The 13262-nt window shown below is 62.8% G+C and overlaps 1 protein-coding gene across 1 annotated transcript in view; it reads left to right on the top strand.

Annotated features, from left to right (window-relative positions):
• The window catches only part of ADARB2 (adenosine deaminase RNA specific B2 (inactive)), a 238624-nt gene that overhangs the window by 187882 nt on the left and 37480 nt on the right, over window positions 1-13262 (top strand). The gene's annotated exons all lie outside the window — the stretch shown is intronic.

Here is a 13262-nt window from a genome sequence, read left to right as displayed (position 1 = left end):
AGACGCTCGCTGTGACCCCAGCCTGAGTCCCAGGGGCCTAGTGGTCAGAAGCCGGTGGTCAGGGGCCGGTGGCCAGCACAAAGCCCCATGGCACCTCTGTCCTCGTCGTCACAGTTCCGTCCGCCTGGCCCACGGCAGGTGCGGGTGGCAGACTCGCCCGCCTTGCTGCTGCGAGCACATCGCAGGCCCCTTGTGTCTGCACTGGGCTCGGCGTCTTCACTGGAGGTGCAGGTGCCCACAGCTGTGACATCCTCGTGCATCTCCACAGTGCACCTGCGAGCCACGCAAGACCCCTGGGCCCCTCCCGTTCCCACCACGGGGCCTCGGGTCTAGATGGCACCCAGGCTGTGCGTCCACCCCCAAACCAAGTCATGTGGGCACCAGAAGCACAAGCGAGGCCATCGGAAGCAGTACAGATGCCGGCGTGGGCCGTGTCCAGCAGCCCGCATGCCGTCCCCACCGGCTGGCCAGTGCACCCTGTCCCTGAAGAGTGAGCTGGATGGAGACGCACTCACCCCAGATCACACGGCACGAGGCAAAGGTCGGGTCCAAGCCCACGCCTTCTGGTTAACCCTGCCACGCTGTCCAGCTCGGCTACGGCCTCGCGACAGCTGCCAGGCTGTCTGGCTTCTCGTCCGCTCACAGCCGCATCTGGGCTGCTGGTGGACCAGTGTGGGCAGCACTCAAGTCACAGAAACCCACGTTTACGCCAAAGCTCCCACTGCAGGTATCAGGCCAAAATATACACAGTCGCCTCTTGTGGACCAAAATGTGGCCCATCCCACATGGTTCAGCTTCATAGCGAATAAATCCAAGGGACTAAGCTAGTCACCGTGGGCCTAAGCCTGTGTCCTCAGGGCTGCCATGACACGCACCACAAATGGGGGCCCCAAAGAGCAGAGCTCCCCCAGAGCTGGAATCCACGTGGCGGCAGGTGTTCCCCTTGGGCCCTGAGGACAGTGCCCAGGCCTCCCTCCCGCCTCTGGGCTGCCAGCCACTCTCGCCGGGCCCGTAGACACCTCGCCCCGTCACTGCCTCTGCCGTCACACGTGGGCCGCGTCCCAGTCATCTGCGTCTGTGACAGGTTCTGGGGCAGACCGGGGAAGAGGGCCACAGGCAGAGGCAGCACCCACGAGGCTCGTCTGCATGGCACTTCGACAGGATCCCGCATAGCACACGACCCCGGGTGGGGTGTGTGTGGTGAAGCCACCCAGCGGTCTGTGGGGGCCCCGTGGGCCAGCTCAGGACCCTCTTACCAGCCATAAGGCTTGGTGGGGGGCGCAAGGCCAGCGACCTCTAGGCGGCCGAAGTCTGCTTGTTTGGGGTGTTTTTAAGTTACTGAATGTGGAAAACAAAGCCCTCTGAAACCACCCCTCTGATGATGCCATGGCAGGCGGCCGGGACCGGAGCACGTCTACCGCAGGACAGAGCCAGCCCCGGGCGAAGACACCGTACAGTCTTTCCGAAGCCCCTCCCTCCCCCTGACATTGTCCCCAACTCTTGAAATGAGATTGTGACGCTCAACCTTCATGGGACCAAAATGGCTTTAAAAGGCCAAAAAGTACACATCAGCTCATTTCAACACACTTTCGCCTGGTGTTCGCATGACATGTGGTCCCCACCTGCTCCGTAGCACGCCCGAAGGTCATTTCTTGCTTTGTCACTCCTCCGACTTTCCTCCTTCCCATGTCACCTTCATGCTCCCGCCCCCATCAGTCTGCCGGCCGACACGAACAAATGTCACCGTGTCGCGCTCTGCACCAAGCATCATGGCTCAGTCGGAACAGACAGGTATCGTGCGGGCCGTGCAGGGATGCTGAGTTGGAGTGGTGTGAACGCGCACAGTGGAGACGTTCAGGGTGCCTTCGGCAGCGGGGGCGGCGAGCTGTCCAGCACGAGCAGCGGTGCACGTCCACGCATGACCTCGCTGCTGCCCGTGGGCCGCACCCTCGCACGGAGGCGTCCTGGCCCCCCCGCCAGGCACCCCGGCATGACTAGTGCCGGCCAGCGTCCCGGATGCTGCCGGGCCTCCCCAGGGCTGGACCATGCAGACGGGGCCGGAACCCCGCTTCATGCTGCGGGACGGGCAGTGGTCGGGCCTGGGTTGGGCTGGTCGGGGGTGGCTGTGCGGCCAAGGTCAACCTCGCCCGAGCAGAGGACGTGGTTTGGTGGAATCACATCAAAGCCATCACCGCGAGTTCAACGAAGCTGCGAGATCAGGGGAGGGAAGAAAAGGGGCGGCGGTGACCGACCCTCACTGGCAAGGGACGGGGGCCCTGGTGCAGATCGGCAGGCAGCGGGAGGACGAAGTTCCGGGAGCAGCCATGGTCCCCAGCGCAGTCCCCAGCGCAAGGCGGAATGTCTGTGCCACATGCTCGGGCGTCCGGGAAGCCACAGGCTCCGTCGGCTGCGTCTGCAAACGGCCTCAGCCTCCCAGAGTCTGCCAGAGCCGGGCCCCGTTCCTCACACCGGTGATGAGCAGAAGTGACCGGCAACACCACTCCCGCAGCTCCTGTCACCTTCTCGCACACGCGGCCGGTGACAAATTCCAGCACGTCAGCCTCCGTGGACGCCAGGAGTGAGATCTCTCCCGAGGGACGCCCCAGGGACACAGTGAGACGTGCACTGATCACGCCGGCCACAGGTCATCTTGGGCAGCAGGAAAGTGCCACATCTGCTTCCGCTGCAGCTGATTCTCAGCCTCTCCCCGCACACAGACGCACACGCACACGCACACGCACCACCTGATGGCACTCTCGTTCGTGAGGTCGTCCTCCGAGCCCGCACCAACCCCGCAGACATCTTCTGTTCTGCATTTGGCTGCAGAAACACGCTGGCCCGCTGATGCCGTGCAAAGCCTCGGTGTGCGGGTCCGTTCCGCGGGCTGCAGAGCCATCTGGACCTCCTGCCAGCAGGTCGGACACGGTTTCCGGCAAGATTTTTATCAGATCTGAGAGGGGCAAGGGTCTTGAATGAGCTACTGTCTTCCAAGGCTGATGTCAGATGTTTTTTCCTCTTGTCAGTTACAAAACAAAGCAAAGAAGGATGACACACCGAGGGAGCTGGGAGGAAGGTGGACACCTCCGGAGGAAGCATCGCCCGCGGCAGCGGAGTAGAAACAAAAAATAAATTAGTTTTGCTCTTCTCAGAAGTTGGACAGACCTCGCTGGCATAACCACTGCTCTGGTGTCTGCAGGCCTTCGAGGGGGCGCCCCGAAAATGCAGGCAGAACGGCTGACAAAGGCCCTACTTGCTTTCCAGAACCTGCGGACGGCGTTTGGAAGGCACCGGAGAAAGGGCGATGGGGGCGGGAGCCGGGCGAGGCCGGGCGCAGAGTGAAGCTGCTCGGAGTGAGAGTCTCTCCCTCTGCATGCGACACGGACTTTCCTAAAAGAGTTCGACTTTTCAAAGAACGTCGGTATCTTAGCAACACACTCCCTGCCACCGGGCTTGGGGTATTTTTCTCCCTAAAGTTATTAAAGAAAAGCCAAAACGAGTTCCGGTGGCCAAAGCGCCCCCTTAACGGGGAGCCTGTCTGGAGAACATGGCCTCTGTGCTGACCCTTCCCGCTGCCCGTGGTGGCAGCCCTCCTGTAAGTGGGCATCAGGTGACGCGCACCTGCCCTGATCCCCAGACCAGGACCCAGCCGGGGTCCCTCAAAACGCGTCTCCAGCCCCATGAGCCGCCCTCGCCCAACGCCCACTAACCGTGCCGGGAAACAGACCCGCTGGGCTGCTGAGCGTGCGCTGACTCGGGCAGGAAGCGGCTCCACAGGGAGGACCCGGTGCGTGGCCTCGGGTCAGGCCCCCGCCGATCCTGCAAAAGGGGGTGTGTGACACCGGCCACGTTTTCCGAGCGTTTCACTCCGACGAGCATTTGTTTGTGTCTCCCGTGCTCTGTGGGGTGGAAACCAAGGTCAGGTCCCTCCGGCTTCTCTTCACTTAGGCGAGAGTCCCTTGGGGACAGATCGGAGGCCATAGGACAGGTTGCGCATGGCCACGCAAAGCCGAGCGTGGCCACGACCCTGCCGCACAGCAGACAAGCTGTGGGTTCCGGGAGCTTCTGGGGGGACCACGTCCGGGGAGGAGGCAGGCCTGTGACAGGACAAGAACACCACACCGCGTGCCCAACCGGGACAGGAACAAAATCGTCGGAGCGGAAGCCCGGCCCCTCCCAGCCAGAGGGAGGGGACAGACGCTGCCGGGGGCCTGGACCCGGGGCCCTGGGCGCCTTGCTGGGATGTCCCCGCAGCCCGTGCAGAGGGCAGGGGCAGAGACGGTACCGGTGGAAGAAGCCCCAGTAGGCTGACGACGAGGACGAGAGTTGGCAGCGGGACACGCCACACTCGACCCGCAATGCCGTGGATTTGCTTCCTGTGGCACATCCATGCTCCTGCCCGCATCCAGTTGCCACGGTGACCCCATGCTGGCTCCCACTCCTTCTGGAGCTTTCTAGAGCCCGGCGCTCCTGCTGGGTCAGCGACCCTCCCTCCCCCCACTGGCTCTGTGCCTCACGAGTGGAGCGACCTCAGCTCAGGGCGTGGACACTGTGGCTAACTGTCCAGCTTTGGGGCAGGAGAGGTGCGGGCAGGCTGGCGGGAGGGCAGGCCTGGACGAGGGGACGCGTGCGGGCGCTCGGGGCTCACAGACCAGCGTCTGACCCAGGGGCCCAGGGGCAATGCGGCCAGTGAGGTCCAGTGTAATGAGGCACGGGCCGTGCCGGGTGACTGCACGAAGCGTGAGACAGGCCCGTGCCCGGTGGCTTAGTGACAGAGAGCTGCGGAAGTGGGGTGGACACTGACCGCCACCCAGCATCGCCCGGCCGGGCAGAGTGTGAGGCGTCTGGGGATCTGGGGCCCGGGGACCCTTGGGTGTGTGTCACACCACATCTCCCCGGAGCAGCTAAGGGCCTGTCTGTGCTGCCCAGAGCCCAGAAGGCCGGTGACGTCACCTGCCACAGGGTGCCTCGCTGTCCCCAGCTAAAGGTCACTCGTGAGGACACGAGGAAGCCGACATCGAGTACCGGAAGCAGCAGCAGGAAACAGCTCGGCCTGCGTCACGGGTAACGGGCCTATGAGCGTCTCAAGTGCATCCTGCTCCAGGGTCCCAGTGTCTCCGGCCAGGCCCCACGGCTGCTGCCCCGGCCCGGTCACCTCAGACCGACGTCCAGCCAGCACCTGCCGACCGTCCGCTGCAGAGGTGTGCCTCGTGCCCCGCGGGGCCACCTCGCTCTGAACGGGTCCGAGCTAACACCCAGCTGGGGCAGGCCGCGTCGACCGCTTTATTTGCCCTGCTGCTTCCTGTCGAGTCCCAGGGCCTGGCCAGCTCCCTGCTCAGCCCAGGGACCCGGAGGCGCGTTAGGGGGCTTCCCGCCCTGCGCTCGCACTACTGAAATGAAGAGACCGCAGGAGAACCTTCGGGGCCGTCTCTCTACGGAATCACGCCAGCCGCAAACGCAGACCGCTTTCCCTCTCCCTCGCCGCTGAACGCCTTTCACTTCTCTTTGTGACAAATTCCCTTCCACGCCCGTTTGCTGAGGGTTTTTATCATGAGTTAAGAAACTGAACATCCTAACACATCGGCAACAAGTAACGAGATTGCGTCTGTATCCGAAAATCTCTCAACTACATCTCAATTTTTAAAAATACTTTTTAAAAAATCTCTTGACCAAAAGCTTCGTGCCAGATGCCTTCATTGGTGAATTTTACCAAACATTCGAAGAAGAATTAATATGGATTCTTTTAAAACACTTCCAGAGATAGAGCGAGAGAGACACTTCCACGCTCATATGGGGCGGCCTGAGTCCCACGCCAGACTCTGAGACCAAAGCCAGGCAGAGACGGGCGAAGAAACCACGCGTGGGCCCGTCCTGAACGCAGATGCCGGTCCTGGGCGGAACACTGGCGGCCCAAGCCCGGAGGCCCGGAGGAGGCGGCCGCGGCACGTGGGGCTGAGCCCTCCGTCTCCTCCCCGATGCGGGAGTCGTCGGCACTGTCTCTCTCGCCCCGCTGCGCACTCCCACCGATGGATCCGCACCCCGAAAGCCGTCCACTCCTTCTCACTCTCTGTCCTCTCTCCCCCTCCGACGCGACAGCTTCGGATGACGCCTCCGAGTTCACGGCGTCTCCCTCTGCCCATCGCGTCTCCCTCCCGCCCATCCCGTCTCCGTCGCCATGGCGTCTCCCTCTCAAGCCCATGTGACTCCCTCCACGCCCATGAACCACTCGCCCATCGCGTCTCCCTCTGCCCATCGCATCTCCCACTCTCTCTTGCTTTCGTCCTCACGTTCCTTGTGCTCTTGGCTCCAGAGGCCTTTGGCTCTGTCCACCTCTTTGTTAAACTCCTCGTTTGTTCCCGCCTTATCTTCCCAATCACTGTCCATCCGTGTCCCTTGTTGCTCGGTGACCTCGGTTCTCTGCCGGGGACTTCATGGGTCTCCATTTCTCCGGTCAGTGACGAGGAATTTACAGCGTCCTCTGGCGGCCTCGTGTCGATGTCTGTGCATTCGAAGAGACAGTCACGTCTCCAGACCTTAACGACTACCTGCAGTGGGCGCCAGGGTGCCGGTGACGGGTGTGCGTGCAGCGTCCCTGAGTCCAGAAGGTGGGGAGTGATGTTCTCGTTTGTGGAAGTCGGGCCGAGGGGACGGGCCGTCTTCCTGTCTGTGCACGGTGAGCGCAGTGCAGAGGGCCCTCTGCCCTTGGTGTCCGTGAGCCTGAGGGCCTGCTCGCTGGTGGCCCGGCCCTGGCCTAGAGCCACCGAGGCACCGTTTGCAGTTACTGGGCAGTTTTCACCTCTTCATTTCTCCTTTCTGGAGCCCACTCTTTGGGTAAAAAAAAAAAGCAGATTGAGGGCCGAAGTCACAAGACGAAGAGGGCTCAGAGCGTACCCTATACGGCATGTGGCAGCGAGTGTCACATGGACGTCAACGGTAATGTCGCAAAACGGGTGTCTGCACCCTCTTTTACTTGGGCAATGACTAACAGCTTCTCTTAGATCCCACGAAAGCCGGGGAGTGAGTCCAGACCCTGCATGTCCGCCGGGAGCCCGTTTCCCTCGGCACACCGAAACGCTGCTGCTTGGTGACGTCGTAAACCCAGACGAACTCGAGCAACCATGAATCAGCCCCAAACAAAGGGCCTCATCTGTTAGCACCCCCGCGTTGGTGCGCTAATGAGAATTTAAAGATTCCAATTAAACCCAGATGCAAAATGTCTTCCTGAGCACATCGGAACGCACAGGTTTCACAGAAACAGAAATAGTACGTTTTTTCCACTGCGGTCTCGGTTGACTTCCCATGTTTTTACTGCATTCCAGTTTGGAGTTGATTGTCACAGCAGCGGCCACTGTGCCTACGTGTAAACAGAGCCACGGGTGTCCGGCAGTGCAGGTAGCTGCGAACGGCCACACCTTTACCTAACCCGCAAGTGGACACACAGCCGTCTGCGCACCTGTCAACACGCATGGGCTCTCCGGCCTCGGCGTCCCTGAAACCCTCGACGAGCAGAGAGCCCCTGGACAACGGGAGCTCCCTCGGCCCCGGCCACCTGCCGGGGAGACGTCCTGGGCCCTCCTGTCACTCTCCGCTGGGGCACACGGAGCGGACAGTGGCCGCACTCCCTGGAAATGAGCAACAAGAGGCAGACGAGGTGACCTGCTTTCCAGACACAGGGGAGGAAGAAGAAGAAGATGACATGCTAAGCTCTTGTCACCAACGTAGCCTGAACCGATCACATGATGCAGCCCCTTCCTTTCTTTAAAAAAAAAAAAAAAGATCTTCATTTTCCCTGTTTCTTGGACGTAACTAATCACGTAGAATTTTAAAAGGCCAGGAATAGAAGGTTAAAAACGCCTCACGTCTCTGGCGTCGGCCATTACTATGTGACCAGCCCCAGTCCTGTCCCGAGGGAGGCCTGTCATCCGGTCTCCGACCCAGGAGGGCGGCGGGGCGGTCCTGCCTGTCACGGTCCCCCTAGTCGTCCCTGCCAGCAGCCCTGAGCGTGACCGGCCTTCCTCCCTCTGCCTTGGCCGACGGAGCACCCCCCAGTCGCTGCGTCCCCCAGAACCCCTCCAGCTTGCGGACCGTGCTAAAGAGAAAATGCTCCGTGACACTCGTTAGGCGTGGGCAGGAGGCTGTTCGAGGGCGTGGTGACGGGACCGGGCTCAACATGCGTGCGGCGTAGGAAGCGGGGGTCACTCAGGGGGAGCTCACCTACCAGGCCCCCCGCTGAGGCAGGCCGGGCCATCAGACGTCCCCTGGGGTGCTCGAGGGTGAGGGGCCTGTTCAGGTGTCGGAGGCAGTGGCTGCAGAGAGAAACGCAGAAGTCCAAAGCACAGGCCGGCTGAACGCAGCTCCGGGCAGCCGGGGCAGGGCCTGGGGGGAGAGAGCACCTTTGTCACGCAGTAGGTGTCAGACAACGTGCGTCAGAATCACCCTCGCAGCCTGCGGGACGTGCCACCAAGGACGCCCCTCCCGAGATGCTGGCTCAGGGGAATGGGGAGCGGGGGCCTGTGGGCCGCACGGCTGCCCCATGGCTCTCCTGCCACCTCCTCCCCCAGACGCCCCTTCTCCCTTCGCCAGGCGTCACTTGCTCCCTGAACTGCCGCAGTGAAGGGGGCCACAGAACACGGACCTGTGTAAGAAAGAGGCCGGAGTCCTGGTTCCCGCCTGTCTCGGGGACCCCGTCTCGCTCAGAGACCGAGACTGCCCCACCCCGCCCTGCAGCGGCTCGAGGCCGGACAGTGGCTTGTCATGGGCCTTGGGGTCTCATGCAGCCTGCGTGTCCCCAGCGAGGACGTTGCCCTCTCTCGGCATCTGCGAAGTCGGCGGTGAGGGCAGCTGCCTCCCGGTGGGGAGCACCTGGGAATGAGACCCACCGGCACCTGGCACCCGACATGCAGCTCGTCCCCAAAGGATGTTGGCCGCCATCTGTCACGCACGGCTTTGTGTTCCCTGTTTGGTACGGTGGCTTTTCTATCTAGTGGACCTTGTCCTTTCGTCTCTGCATGTCATTAGTGTCTTGCTCAATGAGTTTGATCGATCCTGTTCCCTGCGGACGGGGACAGAGATGGAATAAACACGGAAGTGCTTCCGAGGCAGCCTCTGCTCCGCCTCCTCCCCAGGCCGCGTGGACGGCCGGCGTCCCAGGGTCCCGGCCCCAACGGCACCTGTCCAGGCCCCGCCCAGCTCGCCTGCAGGGCTTCCGAGGCCTGTGCGCTGCCAAGGCGGTCACACACTTCGGGGCACGGTGACACGTGCCGACCCTCCTGGGTGAGGGGGCAGAGTTCTCACACTCAGGCTCCTGTCCACAGCCTAAGGGCGAAATCAGAGAGGACGCGACCCAAGGCCAAGAAACCGAACGCAGACGGCCGAGCGGCCAGCGCCGGGCCAGAGGGACTGCGGTCACTCGTTTAGTGCTCAGATGCCTGTCGCCAACTGCAGTGTCCTCCAAATTAAAAAACAATAACGAGCTCAAAGTTGATAAATGATCAAGCAAGTGGTTTGACTGGTGAGCTTTTCCTCACCCAGAATTGATGATGTTTTCACTCAAAGCGACCCCGCGAGGCAGTGACACGTGGTGGCCTCGCCTGCAGGTCCCAGATACGCCCGGCGCCAGTGCCCAGGCTGCCTGGTGAACCACACTGAACCCCGTGGCCTAAGTCACTGTGGTGGCTCATTTGCTCCCACATCTGCCCTCCGGGCGGGCTCGGGGACGGCGTCTCTCTGCTCCACGCGCCCTGGCCCGGCCGAAGACCCCGCAGGGGGCTGGCCCCTGGCGGCAGGTTGGTGCCGGCTGCTGCCTGGGCTCCAGGAGGGGCACCTGGGACAAGACCGAGGCGCGTGGGGCATAGGGTGCTCAAAGCCACCTGCCACTGTCCTCTCCCTGCTCTGCGGTTGGGACAGTCTCCATGGAGCAGGCGCAGGGCTGACCGCCGGCTGGGGGCACACGGCGGGCCGGCAGGGGCCGATGCTGGCACGGCGTCTCGGGGAGCGCCATCTGCCGAAGTCTCGTGTCCCCGGCCTCCGGGCCCAGGGCGCACGAGCCACCTTGACGAGCATCCTGCCACTCCCTCAGGCACGAAGCCACCGGTGTCCCCAAACACAGGTCTGGCCATGCCTGCCCATCCTGAGCTCCAGGACTGGCACCGGCACTGCTCCCCCTCCCCACCCCGGCCCCATCTCCGCCGCCCAGTATGCTGGCTCCGAGGGCACGGCCGCGACAGGGGCCTCCTCACGCCCGTGCTGCCTGCCGTCCCCAGGCCCCCAGCCCTCGTCCCCGAGACCACCAGGGGCCGCACGGGCTGGCGAACGAGGCTGAGGAAGGGACCGGCAGAGGCTACGTGGGCGCAGGCCCCGGTCCCGCCCCCAGCCATATGCAAATCTAACCTTTGTGCTGCTTCAGCAGGACAAAGCCGAAGACAGGGTTTCAACAGGAAAATGTTTACTGAAGGATTTCTCCTTCATAATCTATCGATTTTAATATCCTCACCACTTTGGCTGAATGTCAATTTCACCCCCGAGGACTGCCACTGCAGATCCGAACACATTTTATTTATTTATGGCATTCAAAATATTAGTGCTGGAGACGGGGGAGGCTTCGACTCCCGGGGTCGCCATGTGACACGTGTTTTTCCTGTTTGAATAGCGCTGTGATTTGCTCGGTAACCGGGCCACAGGCGGACGCCAAGCAGTGTTTGGGTTTTGTTTTCCCGTTAAGTATAATAACACAGCTCATTAGCTACGGGGCCGCCGTCCCCACTTGACCCTGGAGCCAGAAGCACCTGGTCATCGCATGGTCCTCCGGAAGCTCGCCTCTCCCCTCCGACGGCTTCCGCTCCGAGCGTCCGGCCAGTGTCCAGCTGTGCGTGAGCGGAGGCACGCGGGTGCAGGCAGGCCCCGCCGAACCCCCGCCCAGCGAGGCTTCCGGGGCGCAGGGCCTCAGCCAACCGGGAGAAAGGCCAGGGGCCGGGACAACGTGGGAGAGACGCGAACCCAGCCCTGCCACCGGCTCCGCCAGCAAGGACAGCTGGATGCCCTGCTTTCCGTGCTGAGCAGATGTGGCACATGGCTGTCCGGCTCCTCGTCCGGGATTTGGGGTGGGTCTCGGCACCCCCGTGCGGGGCTCCCTGTGGCGTGCAGCACGAAGCCCGAGGAGGCGGCCAGGAGAATTAGCAGGTGGACTCGGCCTGGGGTCAACGTCCTCCGCTCGGTCCCCGGCGGCCTTTCCATTTAACACGTCATCGCTGCCCTGCCCGAGTCCTTCCCTCGGGCCACACAGAGCTAGCCCCGCCCGGCCCTGGGAATAGACTGTCCCTGTGCCCACGGCCATGGGGGGGACACCTGGCTCATGACACGGGACGGGAGACAACACACGCTCCGCCTCAAGGTGCTCGGAGCCGCCGGGACTTGTGGCTGCCAGTAGGGGGCCGGGGGGGCGGCTGCAGCAGCCCTCGGTCCCCAGTTCACACCGGCAGCACAGCGGCCAGGTGACCCCGTCGGTGACATGCCACGGAGCCCGCCCAAGCAGCCGTCCTGTGACCTCAGGAGTGCGCATCCGTGAGTCCGGCCGTCCGGGAATGGATGGAGGGGCCAGTGCTGTGTCCTGCATCCTCCCCACTCCCCCGGCCCTGAGGTCAGGCTCGGAGGCTCTGCCTCTGGGACAAGGCAGAGGCGCGGGCCCCTGGGGGCCTGGCCCTCGGGTCCTGGGATCCTGCCACCCAGCCCTGTCCCCGTCCCCCCGGGAGGCCCGCGTCCCAGGTCCCGCCTTCGCCCCGCACTGGCCCCCCGACCTGGCGGACGGCTCACGTTCTGCTGAGGCCCACCCTTCGTGGTGGGGGCCCCGAGGGCACCGCGCCTCCCACCCCGTCCTCTCCTGGAACTGGGTCCTGGCAGCGTCACCGCGGCTGAGGCACAGCGCAGACGCCCCGTGGAGGCTGACTCGCCAGTCCCCCTTCACTTAAGAAGTCGGTCGGGCTCTTCTGAGAAATGGAGCCATCACACGGGTTCACTGGGGACAGCAGACACCCCTCTGTGACCGCACTGCCGGCTCAGATGGGCCGTGTGGCCTCGACATGCTCGTCCACGTCCTGCACCCAGAACCGGGACCGGGTCTCTGCAGATGTGACCAAGGGTTTGAAGTGAGGCTGTCACCTGGGGCCAGCGTGGCCCTGGACCCAGTGACACTGTCCTCATGAGAGGCAGAAGGAGACACAGACACGGGGAGAAGCCACATGGAGACGGAGGCAGAGATGGGAGGGACACGGCCACCAGCCCAGGGACGCCGGGGGCAAGTTGGACCGTCCCCTGGAGTGAGCGTCACCCTGTGACACCCCGACTAGACTGTGGCCTCCAGACCTTGGGGTGATAAATCCCTGTTGTTCCAAGCCGTCCAGTCTGTGGTCATTTGTCCAGCGGCCCCAAGACTCATAGGGGCCAGGACGCGAGCCCACCCTCCCGGGACCTCAGTTCCCAGGTCACAAGGACAGCACGGCCCCCAGGGGTCACCTCCAAAACCCCGTGGCCTTATGGCTCCCGCCCCAAGGTGAGGCGTCTGAGTTGCTCGGGCAGAGCCAGGCAGGCCCCCAGGACACGCGCCCCTTGCCCAGCAGTCCCCAGACGGTCAGCCCACCATCCCCAGCCAGCAGGCCTGGACCACCCCTCCAGGGGGTGACACGGCGTCACACCCTCGGGGACGCACTGCGGGGTTTCTGGAGCTGCCACAGCAGTGCAGGGAAAGGCCGCAAACCCCACAGGCGCCGGCCCCACTGCCCGCCCTGTGGGACGGAGACAGCAAAGCCACAGCCCTGGCCACTCGGCCTCGTTATGTCACATGCGCCGCTTTAACGGACGTGTGGGGTCACTTCGGGGCTACTCGACGATGGGATTGTGTCGTGTTGTGTGTGTGCTGGTGTCTTTGTGTGTGAACGTGCGCAGGCATGTGTGTGCATACATAGACGCATTGTCTGGACGTGTGTGCGTATGTGCAAGTATTACGCCGTTCTGTTCATCTGTGTGTGCACATGTGTGTATCTCTATGTATGTGTCTGTGTGCACATGTGTATGCATTTCTTTGCATGCACATGTGTGTATGTGTGTACACGTGTGTGTGCCTTTGTCTGTGTGTACACACGTGTGTTCATCTCTGCATGAGTGTGTCTATGCATGTGTCTGCGTACACATGTGTGCATCTTTCACATATGGATGTATGTGCATGTCTGTGTGCACGCGTGTGTGCATCTCTCTGCATATGAGTGTGTCTGTGC

The sequence above is a fragment of the Pteropus medius genome, unplaced genomic scaffold (assembly GCF_902729225.1).
Source record: "Pteropus medius unplaced genomic scaffold, Ma_sr-lr_union100, whole genome shotgun sequence".
NCBI classification, from domain to species: domain Eukaryota; kingdom Metazoa; phylum Chordata; class Mammalia; order Chiroptera; family Pteropodidae; genus Pteropus; species Pteropus medius.
The sequence above is the reverse complement of the archived record's forward strand: the minus strand, read 5'-3'. Positions and strand labels throughout refer to the sequence as shown.